Genomic DNA, 13753 nt, shown 5'->3' with positions numbered 1-13753 from the left:
TGCCTGCAAAACAAATTTACCATATATTCATTTTTTTATGGACGGAATAAAACCAAAATCACACATAGTAGCATTAATGAATAATCACTACTAGAAATCCGGTAAAAACCGACCAAAAAAATCGACCAACGTTGGTCGGTAATGGCCAAAAATCGACCAAAACGCGACCATTTACGTGTGGACGGTATTTTTGTGGTCGGAAAGGCATACCGACCAAAGTTGGTCCGAAATTACCGACCAACTTTGGTCGGTCAATTAAATTTTAAAAAAAGATATTGCAAAAAAAACCGACCAAAATTGGTCGGTTTTTTCCGACCAAAGTTGGTCGGTATTTTAATTATGTAATAAAAAAATTCACCATCTGGGAATCGAACCGGGGTCTGTACTGTGGCAGGATACTATTCTACCACTAGACCATTGATAAATTTTATTTTAAGACTGTCTTTTATTTGATTTATACTCTTTAATTATATTTTCGCATGAAAATAACCGACCAAAGTTGGTCGATTTTATTAAAAAGTAAAATTACGGACCAAAGTTGGTCGATTTTTTTAAATGACCGGCCGAATTAACCGACCAATTTTGGTCGATTTTTTTAATATTAGTTTTTATTTATTTTAATTGAAAAACCGACCAAAGTTGGTCGATTTCTTGAAACATAAATTTCGCAGGACATAAAAATACATTTTTGCACCAAAGAAAACCGACCAAAGTTGGTCGGTTTCGTAAAAAAAAATAAATTTTTTTTTTTTTTGAAAAACCGACCAAAATTGGTCGGTTTTTGCCGAATTTCTAATAGTAAATGTTTCCGGATACATATGTTGATAAGAGGTAATAAATACTCGGTGCACTACTGCCATAAAAATATATGAAAGCTTTCTTGAAATAGTAGAGTGAACCCGAGGGTTCTTTTTTTTTTCTCCACCGGCCAGCCAAGGGGATACAATCTAGAATTTATGGGTTCATCAAGAGTGTGTTTGGTACGAAGAAAAATATTTTTCATGAAAAATGAGTTATTTTATCACGTGTTTTCCCTTGTTTGGTTGGCGAGTGAAAAGCTTTATTCAGAAAGTAATTTCTAATGTTTGATTAGAGAGTATAAAATATTTTTAGGAAAATAATTTTTTATGTTACTCTCCTCAACCCACCTTCCCAAAAATTTTCATGTTTCCTGTAAACCCCCCCCCCCCCCCCCCTCCAATTCTATTTTCTTTAACAATTTAATTATTCTTTTCAAAATTCACACAAATCAAAAGGAACTAATGTGCTACTTTATTTTTTTGCACAAGAACAACGTTGAAATTTGAGTTCGATAACTAAAAAGAAAATACTTTATTTTGTTGAAACAGTATCATTTCTACAAAGTGAAAAGAAATTACTCATTTTGTTGAATGAAATAGAAAATACTTTTTCAACATCATGAAAACTGAAAGAAAATACTCACTTTGTTAAAATAAAAAAAAATACTTTTTCTACATCATAAAAAGAAAGTACTCTTTTTTTAAATGAATGAAAAATACTTTTTCTAAATCACGAAAATAAAGTACTCATTTTGTTGGAAAAAATATTGTTTCTATTTCAGGAAGAAAATACTTAGTTTGTTGAAATGAAAGAAAATATTTTTTGTACATCATGAAAAGAAAGTACTTGTTTTGTTAAAATGAAAGAAAATATTTTTTCTACATCTTGAAGGAAAGTACTTATTTTGTTGGAAAACAAATTCTTCTATTTCAGAAAAATAAAATACTTAGTTGTGGAATGAAAGAAACTATTTTTTCTACATCATGAAAAGAAAGTACTTGTTTTATTGAAATAAAAGAAAAAAAAATTTCTACATCTTGAAAGAAAGTATTTATTTTGTTGGAAAAAAAATATTTTTCTATTACAAGAAAAGAAAATACTTAGTTTGTTGAAATAAATGAAACTAATTTTTTTTACATCATGAAAAGAAAGTACTTGTGTTTGTTTAAATAAAAGAAAATATTTTTTCTACATCATGAAAAAAAAATACTCATTTTGTTGAAATAAAAGAAAATACTAATTTTACATCATTAAAAAAGTATCATTTTGTTGAAATGAAAGAGGTGGGTGGGTGTGGTGGGGGTAGAGGGTTGTGGTGGGTAGGGTGGTGATTTGGGGGTGGGGTGGTGGGAGTTGGTAGGGATGGGGAATAGAGTGGAGAAGGTTAAAAAAGAATTTTGGTAATGTTTTCCCTTCTTTTGTCGGAGAAAACATTGTTTTCCAAAACATTTAAGTCAACCAACATAAAAAAATTTGATAACATTTTCTGAAAAAATATTTTCTTTCATACCAAACACACCCCAAATCTAGAAGTTTTCTGCATAAATTTTGTATATGTGTTGAAAATCTACTAGATAAGTACAAATATATTATAATAGAATCTTAAATTCGAACTCATAATATTCAAATCTTAAAATGTGCATGTAGCAACAACAGTTGTAGAGATGTCGGCTTTTGATTGAAAGTGATGACTTTCTGCCGTTGAAAGAGGAAAACATGTATTTTAAGGGTTGGCATGGGTACCAATGTTTGGCCAAGCTATCAATATTTTAAAAAGTATTTTTATTTATAAGTATTTATTGAAAAAGTACTTTTGCATAGCAGTTTGTGTTTGACTTATTCGTTTGAGTAATGCTTTTTATAAGTTCATTGTGTTTGGCCAATCTTTTAAAAAATACTTTTAAGTATCAAATTATGAAAAAGGACAGTTGAAGTTTAATTTGCCATTAGTATCATTCAGGAAATAAAAATAAATTTAAATATTTATTATAAAAGAATTCAATTAAAATGTAAAACGTTAAGTAAAAATATAAATTAAAATTTTCAATCAATATAAAATATAGTTATTCCAAAGCAATAACATTGAGTGTTTGGTATTACTTATTGTTTACATGATAATTTAAATGTGTCAAAATATATCATTCAATATAATTTAAAATTGAGAATAAAACTATGATTAAAAACAAAAAGAGAAGAAATATATAGTAGAAATAAAAGAGAAAGGCAAAGGAAAAGGAAAAGGAAAAGAAAAAGAAAAATAAAAAAAATGATTAATTAATGAGGGATAATTTGAAAAACATAAATTTATTGTAAGGTTATTTTTTTCTTGAATAAATTATTTTTTTGCTTCTGCTTCTACTCTTTGGAAGAAGTTAGAATTTGTAGTTTCTCCCCAAAAACAGAAAAACTGAAATATAAATTTATTGTAAGGTTAGTTTTGTATTGAATAAATTAATTTTTTGCTTCTGCTTCTACTTTTTGGAAGAAGCTAGAATTTGTAGCTTTTCCCCAAAAGCAGAAAAACTGATTTTGCTGTTGTTAAAAAGTACTTTTTTATTTTGGTCAAACACCTTAAATTTTCAAAAAGTAATTTTTTTACCCAAAAAAAATATATTTTTGATCTCCCAAAAACTTGGCCAAACAGGCTCTTAATTGGTGAAATTATTAATTGCCCTCCATTGATTGATCAATTAGAATTTTTGATTGTCCAAGGTTTCCTAGATGGTTGAAAAAGGAAATTATTACATATACTTATCCATCTAGATGATTTCCTAGATGGTTGGACCCAATTTCCAACTGTGCAGATATGTATATATACATATAGTATATCTATTTCTCTAAGTTCATGACCATGTATGTATAGGCATGACCTTAAATCTTAATTCAATATAGTAGACATATAGCACGTCTTATTTTTCGTGAGCCACATACATAAAGATATAAAATTCACGGAGAGCCATATAAATTTGGCAAAAAAAATTCAAAAAAGGAAAAATGTGAAGCACATTTTAGCTATAAATGTACATTCGTCAACGGTGACGAATATAGAATTTTAGGTTCGTGATAGAGTGGTAAGTACTTTTCCTCGTCTCAAGTTCTAGCCCTACGTATATCGAGTGCATTTGTTAAAACGGCATTTAACCCCAAATGTGAGACTTTCCGAGTCTAAATTAGTCGGTCCCGATACGGATATTGGACATCGGTTAAAAAATTAAATTAAAAACTATTTATAACTTCGGTGAAAAGGGCGAAAGCGAAATCAAATTGGAGTAGTTCATCATATCATGTTCCTCTAGGAAATTTTCCAAATTTTGTTATAATTTATTCTGCATTTCGTTTTCAAGTACTCAAATAGCTAGCGGCTAGCCTAGCTAGGGAAAATTAGAGAATTCTTGAATCCATTTTGTGGATACAAAGTTGGCTCAATTAAAGTACTCAAGGGCCCTTAGATCCTAAGGACTGAAATAGAATTTGCTTCTGATGAAGAGACTTAAGAGGCGAGACATATAGAAACAGTCTCATCAAGAATTAAACTGAGGTTAAGAATTAATGGGCTTGTTACTCCTTTCAATATTTCTTACTAAAATAAAATTGATTTTCTCTATAGTGGACGTGTTATGTATCAAATCATGTTCAGGGGCGGTGAGAGGGTAAAGCCGCTAAAGCGGTGGGTTTAGGCCCCAGAATTTTTAGGGCCCCAATTTTTATTTTTCAATTTTTATTTGATGTCCGGTATTTAGGCATTGATTAATTCGAATTCGTACAGTATAAACTTCATTAAAGTGAGAACTGTTCCTGAGAAGGGATTTGTTTTCATTCAAAATACTGAGACCGAATACTTTCGGTTAAAAAAGGAGATATACTATTCATCCCACCACAACTCTTCTCGTGAGGCCCCAAATCTTTTTAAGAAAATATTAAGTATTTCAAAGTAGAAAAGTAAAATATTTTATATAAAAAAAGGATTACATTAATCATTAGAAAATACGTAATACACTTTTAATCTCTATTTTTTTCCTCAGGTTTTCATCATTGCAACAAGTATATTGAAACATTAAAAAGAAATTAATATAAATTTATCTACTTCTTGAATCAGGTTCTATTACTTAAGATCGATATTGCACATGAGAGATTAAATGGTTTATGCGAAAAATTTGAAGTAATTTTATACTAAAAAAACTAGAAAAATCTACTTGAACTAAAAATATATAGAATTTTTTTTAAAAGGGCCTCAGATTAAAATTTGCCTGGCCCCCAAACTTGTTGAGTAGCCCCTCGTCATGTTAAATAACGTCTTCGTTTCTCATAAGATAAATCACGTCTTCATTTCTTTAGGCTGCGCTTTATTTGCAGTCACATTTCTCATAACATAGACACACTTGTCATCCAGCTACCCAAAATACAGCTGTTTTGGCCCTTCCATTCATAATAGTTTAGATACGTAGTGTTTTTTGTCCTTTTTTGTTCACAGTGATCTTTCTTGATAAGAAATGCATTAAAGAATTAACCCAAATAATCGTTCACCCAGTCAAAAAATAGCAGTAAAGATATAATATATGCATAAGTTTTGTATTATATGTATATAATAGTGTATAATTAATGTAAAATTTATGTATATAGCTAAAAAAAGTAAACAATAAATATAACTAGCTATTTATTTAAAGATAAAAAAACCAAAATTAGGATAGGACTTCATGGAATTGAATTCTGATAGGCTCAAAAAATAATTTGGAAATGCGATTTTTAATCTCAAAATTTTGAATTCCATGCCCGTCTCCATGCTGGTAAATGATTTGACCCGTTCTTGCAATATTTACTGCACATCTAATGAATGTCTAAGAAAATAATGAGTTCTCCCTTTGAGCTGTGTTTATCAGGAGTTTCCATGTCTCCTTTTCACGAAGTCTTATGTGTTCTCTTGCCTCTTCTTCTGAAGCTCCCTTTTCGTTCATGTAACACTGAATTGACTTGGGAACGTCACCCCTCCTCAATTCTTCCTGAATTAATTATAGGAAATAGATAAATTAAATGAATCGAGACATATAGAATTTGTTATATCTATTTATTATATTTATTTTGAAGGCCAAACAATTTCAGCGTTGTACGAGATTCATATGTATACTTTTGCCCTTGAAAATAGCACGGGCTAGGTAATTTTCGGACTGGTAATTGAAAAATAGCAGTGTTCGTAAAGTGATTGAAAATTAGCCACTTTTTTGCTGAAACACAGAAAGCTTTAGCATAATATGCTGGATTATGGATCTCCTCCATATAAACTTTAGCATATTATGTTGGAACTCCAGCACCCAAAAAGTTCCAGCATAATATCATGAATTATGGAGCTCCTGCATATTCTAACATATTATGTTGGAACTCTAGCATATTATGTTGGAATCTCATATGTGAAAAAATTCGAACTCCAGCATATTATGCTGGAATTTTTCAAGACTTTTAAGGGTGTTTTTGTTTAGATTTTATCTTTACATGAAAAAGTAACTAAATTTCTATTACTTTTGAAACTGTGGCTATTTTTCAATTATTAATTATAAATCTCGCTATTTTTTATTTTTTTTTAAGGGCTCTTTTGCTAAAGGTACACTCGATTTTGAAAATTATTAAAAGGTGTCTTTACACTAATAGGCGGTCATATTCATTGTTTATTTTTTCCAAAACATATATATCAATTATACATTGATTATACATAATTATGCATATATAATGCATAAATTATGCATACTGTATTATACTTTACCTGCTATTTTTAATTTAAGTAATTGAGTGAACGGCTATTTGGATTAATTCTTCAAACTTAAAGTTTATAAATTAGAAATCTCCTTTTCAATCACAATGTCTCCATTGAAATATATCATAAAGTAATGTCAATTCAGGAGTCAAATATAAGTGTAAGTTTTATCTGAGAGAAAGGTATAAAAGCATACTGATGATGTCCCTAAATCGTCGGCGAAACGAAAAATTATAGCAGAGCAGCGAATTATGTCAGGATATTTGCTTAAGGATTCAAATGCCTCTTTGGGAACTGGATTGGTAACAAGGGGAAATGCATGGACTAAAACCATAGGAGCTGCAACTGAGATCCATGCATTATCCATGTATTCTTCCAGAGTTGGCATATATCCATTGTAGTACCACCTTACTTCTTGTAGGTAAAATTTGCACAAATCTGTCCATTAATTAATAACTTCATGTCTCAAATAAAAGATGTAGCATGAGTTTAATAGGTTCAACTAAAACTATCATTTTTGACATAAAACATAAATATAAATGTGAAATTTCAACGAACATCAAATTCTAATGAACCCATGATTTTAAAAAATGCAAGTGGTTCAGAAAACGAGAAGGAGAATGAAGAAATTAGAATAACTCTTAAGTAGAATGAATCTTACAGATTTTATAAGGTAGGGTAGAACGTTGATCCCTTGCTCATTGAGAACCTCATAAGCTATTTCATTGGTAGTATTGAAGAGCTCAACATAACATACTTTCATATAGTCTGGAAGTTGTTCCATTGCTTTTGCAGTCTCCCATCTGAATTTATATTTAATTAGAAAACCAGTAATGGAGCAATTTCTCCAATTTCCTTTGTAAAAGTCGTAATTAAAGGACAGGCACCTATCTTTCGTTAAACCGTTTTAGACAGCGAAGCAATTAATTAATTAGTATAGTTAACCAATGAGCAAATGAATATATCAAATTTACTGCTTCCCTAAAGTTTACCTTTCAATAGCATTAGTGAAGACTTCCAACTCATCAGGTATACCATAAACATCATAAATATCATCTATGACTGCAACAAAAGCAATGACTTTTGTCAACGTTCTTCGGCAGTAGCTGTGCTGAGGCTCAAATATTATCCCCGCTGCAAAAAACAAAGCCTCCACCAGTCTATCCCTTGAAAATGGCAACTTTTCTACAAGGCGTGTGCTCTTCCACCATCTTTACGTGAAAACTAATGTTGTATGAGAGAAATTATCAGGCATATTAATTTCTAAATAATCAGGTTTAAACCTATATAATATAATAAATCTTTAACTACCAAAGTAATTATTGGACCGAATATATTTCATATATTCTTAGATAAATATTCAAGGTATTAGAGAGTATCTCAACTCCTCCAAATTAAACCTTTTTTTTCTATCCACTTTCTAGTATCCGCATTAGGCCCGGCTAAATTTGGATTGGTGCCGGAACATCCCACATTAAGGGATAAAACACTAACCAGAGGCATTTGTGAAAATAATAATTAAAACATATTCTTCGCCCTTGGAAAGAGAAATAACATCAAAATATAAGTAATAAAATGTATTGTAGAAATTAAAAAAAGGGCTTCCCTTTATTTCAGATCGACTTAATATAATTCAAGGGGAGGTGCCTTGGTTCATGTTATTTGCAAACGGCATAGTTCTGATTGATGAGACGCGAGGTGGTATTAACGAGAGGCTGGAGGTCTAGAGGCATACCCTTGAGTCTAAAGGTTTCAAGTTGAGCAGAACCAAGACAGAATACTTGGAGTGCAAGTTCAGCGGTGTTACCCAGGAAGCGGACGGGGATGTGACGCTTAATACGCAACTCATTCCTAAGAGGGAGAGTTTTATGTATCTTGGGTCTGTTATTCAGAGTGATGGGGAGATTGATGAGAATATCACATATCGTATCGGAGCAGGGTGGATGAAGTGGAGGCTCGCTTTCGATATCTTGTGCGATAAGAATGTACCATTGAGATTTAAAGGTAAGTTCTACAAGGTAATGGTTAAACCGACTATATTGTATAGGGCAGAGTGTTGACCAGACAAAAACTCTCATGTTCAGCAGATGAAAGTAGCTGAAATGAGGATGTTGAAATGGATGTGTGAGCATATTTGGTTAGATAAAATTAGGAATAAAGTTATTCGGGATAAGGTGGGAGTGACCCATGTTGAGGAAAAGATACGAGAGGCGAGGCTAATATGGTTCGGGTATGTTAAAAGGAGAAGCGTAGATGCCCCAGTCAGAAGGTGTGAGAGGTTGGCCTTGGGGGATGCGAGGAAGGGTAGAGAAAGGCCAAAGAAGTCTTGGGAAGAGATGATCAGGCGGGACATGGTGCAGCTTGAGCTAACCGAGAACATGATCATTGACAGGAAGATGTGGATAACGAGAATTAGGGATAGAAGGTTAGTAGGTAGTTCCCTTTATCTTTCTTTTTGTTCAATAGTTTTATTGTTAGTATGGTATCCCTTTTATCCTTGGTCTATTATTACCACATATCATGTATTTTTTTTACTTGCCATCAGTACTCCCTTAGTTTATTATCACGACATATCTTGTACTGTTATTACTTGGTACCAGTACTCCTGTCATCTTCTCTTTTGCATTCTTGGATTTAGTTTTCTAAATATATATCTTGTATGATTATTATTTGCTATCAGTACTTCTTCTATATTTTCTTAGCCGATGGTCTATCGAAAACAGTCTCTCTGCCCTTCCAGGGTAGGGGTAAGATTGTGTACATCCTACCCTCCCCAGACCCCACTTGTGAGATTACATTGGGTTGTTGTTGTTGTTAATATAATTTTCACCATCCAGATTTCATACATTCTCACCTGCGTTTTTCTTCTGTATAACTATTTTTCTTGTTTTGACCTTGCAGATAATTTGAAAATAATATTATTATTTTTCAAGAAAATAAGGTTTAATTCATTAAAAATAATACTAGGATATGGTGCGAATCATAGAAGAGGACATAACTTAGGGGTGCAAAATGAGAACAACTCTCATAAATATATAAAGATTAGTCACTTAAAAGATATATATCTAGTAACCTTGACAGGATTTTCAAATCTTCTTGATGTGTTGCTTGAACAATGTTGAAGTCTAACTTGGCCAGCTCGAGCAGAAGAGGATTAGCATTTGAAATATTCTCATAAATGTTAAGGTACCAACTTGTCTCAACTCTCAACATCATCCAATACAAAGGAAGTTTCAGTGCATGGCCCACTAATGCGACTGTCGGATTGTCTTGATTACTCCTATTATATTCATTCTTGATATAATAATTCGGTAGATGTGACATTGCGAATCTTTACAGAGACTCTGCTTGAGGTTACCCTGCTCATCCTTGAAATCGTACAGTATATCTAAAACACAAGGAAGAAATTAAATAAAATGACCAAATATCATATGCATGAAAGAAGAAGGAAATTGATTTGGCAAAAACATTACCTTGAGAGATATGAAAACCATGTTCTCTCAAGAGTCTAAATTTCAGAGCTGTGGCGTATAATGAATCTCTTGTGGCTGAAGTGTGCTGGTTTATGTTGCTCAAAATTTGCATGATTTCATGCTTGAAGTGGTAACTAACTCCAAGCCTTTGTAAATTATCAATCAGCTCCAACTTCTCTAATTCTTGTTATCCCTCAGCCATTATCATCTTCTTCATTTCCTCCTTCAGTTTGTTAAAACGCTTCATATACTTCTCTCCCTACGCAACACATTTACAATTGATGATCAGCTACGTAATCTTTTGAATGATATTACAACGAATTAATTATGCATATAATTATATTGAATAACATGAATATGTGCTAAACAAATTATTTTCCCGCATAATCATTGTGTATGGACTGAATATACTCAAAATCCCACATAGTAGGTTGGTAATTCCCTGAACGTCTAGTGGGATTTTGATCTGAAGATGAAATAGCAGAGTACTGATTAGGTGATGGTTCAGTTTTGGTAGAGAGGCAGCTGGCTTTTGGCTTTCCTCGGCTGAAAGAGGAAATTAAAAAAGTAGATGACGGAGGTCTTTTGGAGGTGGCCATGTGTAGCATCCATACGTCGGTACATATTGCCACGTCCATTATATTGATTCACTTCAATGTGTGGAGAGAATATATTTTTAGCTTAATGTTATCTAAATATATAGATTCATCTTTATAACAGGGAAAAAACTTACACATGCTTTTTGTGTGTCTCTTTATTTTGACACAGCAAATAGATATATAGAACTAAAAATAATAGTAAGTGGGCGAATTAGGAAGTCTATGTCTTTATAATTAGCATGGTACTATAAAAATAAACCTACCCTCTGAGTTTTCTTTCCACATGGAAATCATTTCCCAACCCAAAATATATGTCAAATCCCTCAAATATATTTGACCTGTCTTTATCTTTTGGAAATTTTAGGAACACTTAATTGGTCTGTGATGCTTTTTGGACTGTCAAGGCTGGCCAGGAAAATAAGAACTTCCTAGTTCCCTTACTCCCTCTATTTCAATTTATTGCATTATTTGACTCGAAAGATATTTAAAAGAATGAAAAACTATTGAAACATATAATTTTAAGTATGTTATCGTCTTTGTGTTGCTATAAAAATTTCTTCGAGTCCATTACTTAAATGGTCACTCAATTATACGAAAAATTACTTAATTATGTTTATAGCACTCAGAAGGTCACTCAACTAAATTTCTCAAACTTTTCATTGTCAAATACCTATTTTACCCTTTAAATTATTAACTTTTATCTTCTTCTTTTTTTTAACTTTTTTAATATTATAATTTTTTCTTTCTTTAATCTACATTATGGACTTACCTATAGAATAATTTTTTTATTTGTATAATAAATAATAAAAAATTAATATTTTAGAATATATAATATCAAAATAATAATATAATTGAGCATAATACTCAAGAATATATAATGTATTAATATACAATACCTTTATTTTAAATAGTTAGTTTTTATATTACGTGCGTGGAATATCTATTTTAAAACTTTTATTTTCTTTCATTTTGAATTGTGTAAATAAATTTTTGAGATTTTGTTGTTAATATTAAAATTATTAGTACGAACAAATTGTTCTAATTAATTTTTTATACTATGCTCAATATTTTATTATTCCAACATTATATATGCTTAAATACTATTTTTATTTATAAATTTATAAATAAAATTTATGTATTATATGGGTAAGTCCATAATATAAATTAAAAATAGAAAAAATTATAATATTAAAAATAAAAATAAAAAGAAGAAAAACGTTGATAACTTAGAGGGTAAAATAGGTATTTGGCAATCTGTGATGACCCAAAATATCATCTTTAAATTTAATAATTAATTCTGTGTTCTAAGACCTCAAAAAGCACTATTTATCATTCCTCGACTTGAGTGCGCAGTCCGTAAAATTTTCTGGAAAGTTTTTATGTGAAAAGTGGATTAAATTATGAATTGGAGTTTTAAAACTCAACTGAGTTGACTTTGGTCAATATTTTGAGCAAACAGACTCAGATCAGTATTTTGATAATTCCGGTAGGTCCTTATTGTAAATTGGGACTTGGGCGTATGCCCGGAATCAAATTCCGAGGTCCCTAGCCCTAGATATGGAATTTTGAAGAAAGATTAAAAGTTTAAATTTAAATAGCGATCGGATATCGAATTATGTGCAAATGTCCCCGGAATGGAATTTTGATGATTCCAACAGCTCCGTATGATGATTTTGGACTTAGGAGCGTGATCAAAATTTTATTTGGAAGTCCGTAGTGAAATTAGGCTTGAAATAGCTAAAATAGGAATTTAAAGTTTGGAAGTTTGACCGGGGAGTTGACTTTTTGATATCGGGGTCGGAATCCACTTTTGAAAATTTTCACAGTTTTGTTATGTTATTTATGACTTGTGTGCAAAATTTGAGGTCAATTGGACTTGATTTGATAGGTTCCGACATCGAATGTAGAAGTTGAAAATTCTTAGTTTCATTAAGCTTGAATTGAGGTATGATTCGTGGTTTTAGCGTTATTTGATGTGATTTAGAGGTTCGACTAAGTTCGTATGATGTTTTAGGACTTGTTGGTATATTTGGTTGAGGTCCCGAGGGCCTCGGGTGAGTTTCAGATGGTTAACGGATCAAAAGTTGGATTAAAAAGAGCTGCTGCAATTTTTCCTTTCTGCTGAAAATTCTAGCCCAAAATCGAGCTCCCAAAGATTGAGCTCCCAAGATCGATCTCCCCTGATCGAGCTCCCAAGATCGAGCTTCCCAAGATCGAACTTCCCTGATCGAGCTCCTTGATTGAGCTCCCTGATCGAGCTCCTTGATCGGACTGGACATATCTGTAAGTTATAAAAACAGAGGCATTCGACCCATTTGCCATTTTTGACAAACTTGAGCTTGAACAGAGGCGACTTTTGACAGATTTTCAAGGAAAGACATTTTGGGTAAGTGATTCCAACTCGGATTTGGTATATATACACAAATATATCATTGTTTTCACCATTTAATTAGTGTTTTGAGATTGAAATTTGAAAACTTTTAGAAAATCTCATAGAAACAAATTTTTGAGATTTCGGTATCGATTCAGAGTCGGATTTGAGTGAAACTGGTATGGTTGGACTCGTAATTGAATGAGTTATCGGATTTTGTGAGTTTCGCCAGATTCTGAGGCGTGGGGCCCACAGGCAATTTTTGAGCTAATTTCGGATTTTATTGAAAAATATAGTATTTTCTTATGAAATTGATTTCTATAATTTTTGTTGACTGTATCGAATTAATTATGACTAGATACGAGTCGATCGGAGTCGAAAAATCGAGGAAAAAACATAATACTTGGTTAAATTGGAGCAAGTCGAGGTAAGTGACTTGTCTAACCTTGTGTGGGGGAAATTTTCCCTAGAATTAATATGAATGTGATTATTGAAATGTATTGAAAGTCGTGTACACGAGGTGACGAGTGTATACACGGGCTAAATATGGAAGATTATATTTTTAAATTGTGTAGATCATTGTTGTGCATTTATTAAATTATTTTATCTTGTTATATTCTTCATCATTTATGTGATGACCCAAAATGTCATCTTTAAATTTAATGATTAATTCTGTAATCTAAGACCTCAAAAAGAATTATTTATCATTACTCGACTTGCGTGCACAATCCGTATATTTTTCCAGAAAGTTTTTATGTGAAAATGG

General features: G+C 31.6%; 1 pseudogene; it reads right to left on the bottom strand.

The window, feature by feature from the left end:
- Positions 1-5399: 5399 nt before the first annotated feature.
- Positions 5400-10787, bottom strand: LOC104105827 ((R)-linalool synthase TPS5, chloroplastic-like; annotated as a pseudogene).
- Between the last annotated feature and the right edge of the window lie 2966 nt (positions 10788-13753).

The sequence above is a fragment of the Nicotiana tomentosiformis genome, chromosome 1 (assembly GCF_000390325.3).
Source record: "Nicotiana tomentosiformis chromosome 1, ASM39032v3, whole genome shotgun sequence".
In the NCBI taxonomy this organism is placed as follows: domain Eukaryota; kingdom Viridiplantae; phylum Streptophyta; class Magnoliopsida; order Solanales; family Solanaceae; genus Nicotiana; species Nicotiana tomentosiformis.
Note: the sequence above shows the minus strand (reverse complement) of the source record. Positions and strands in the feature narration are given on the sequence as shown.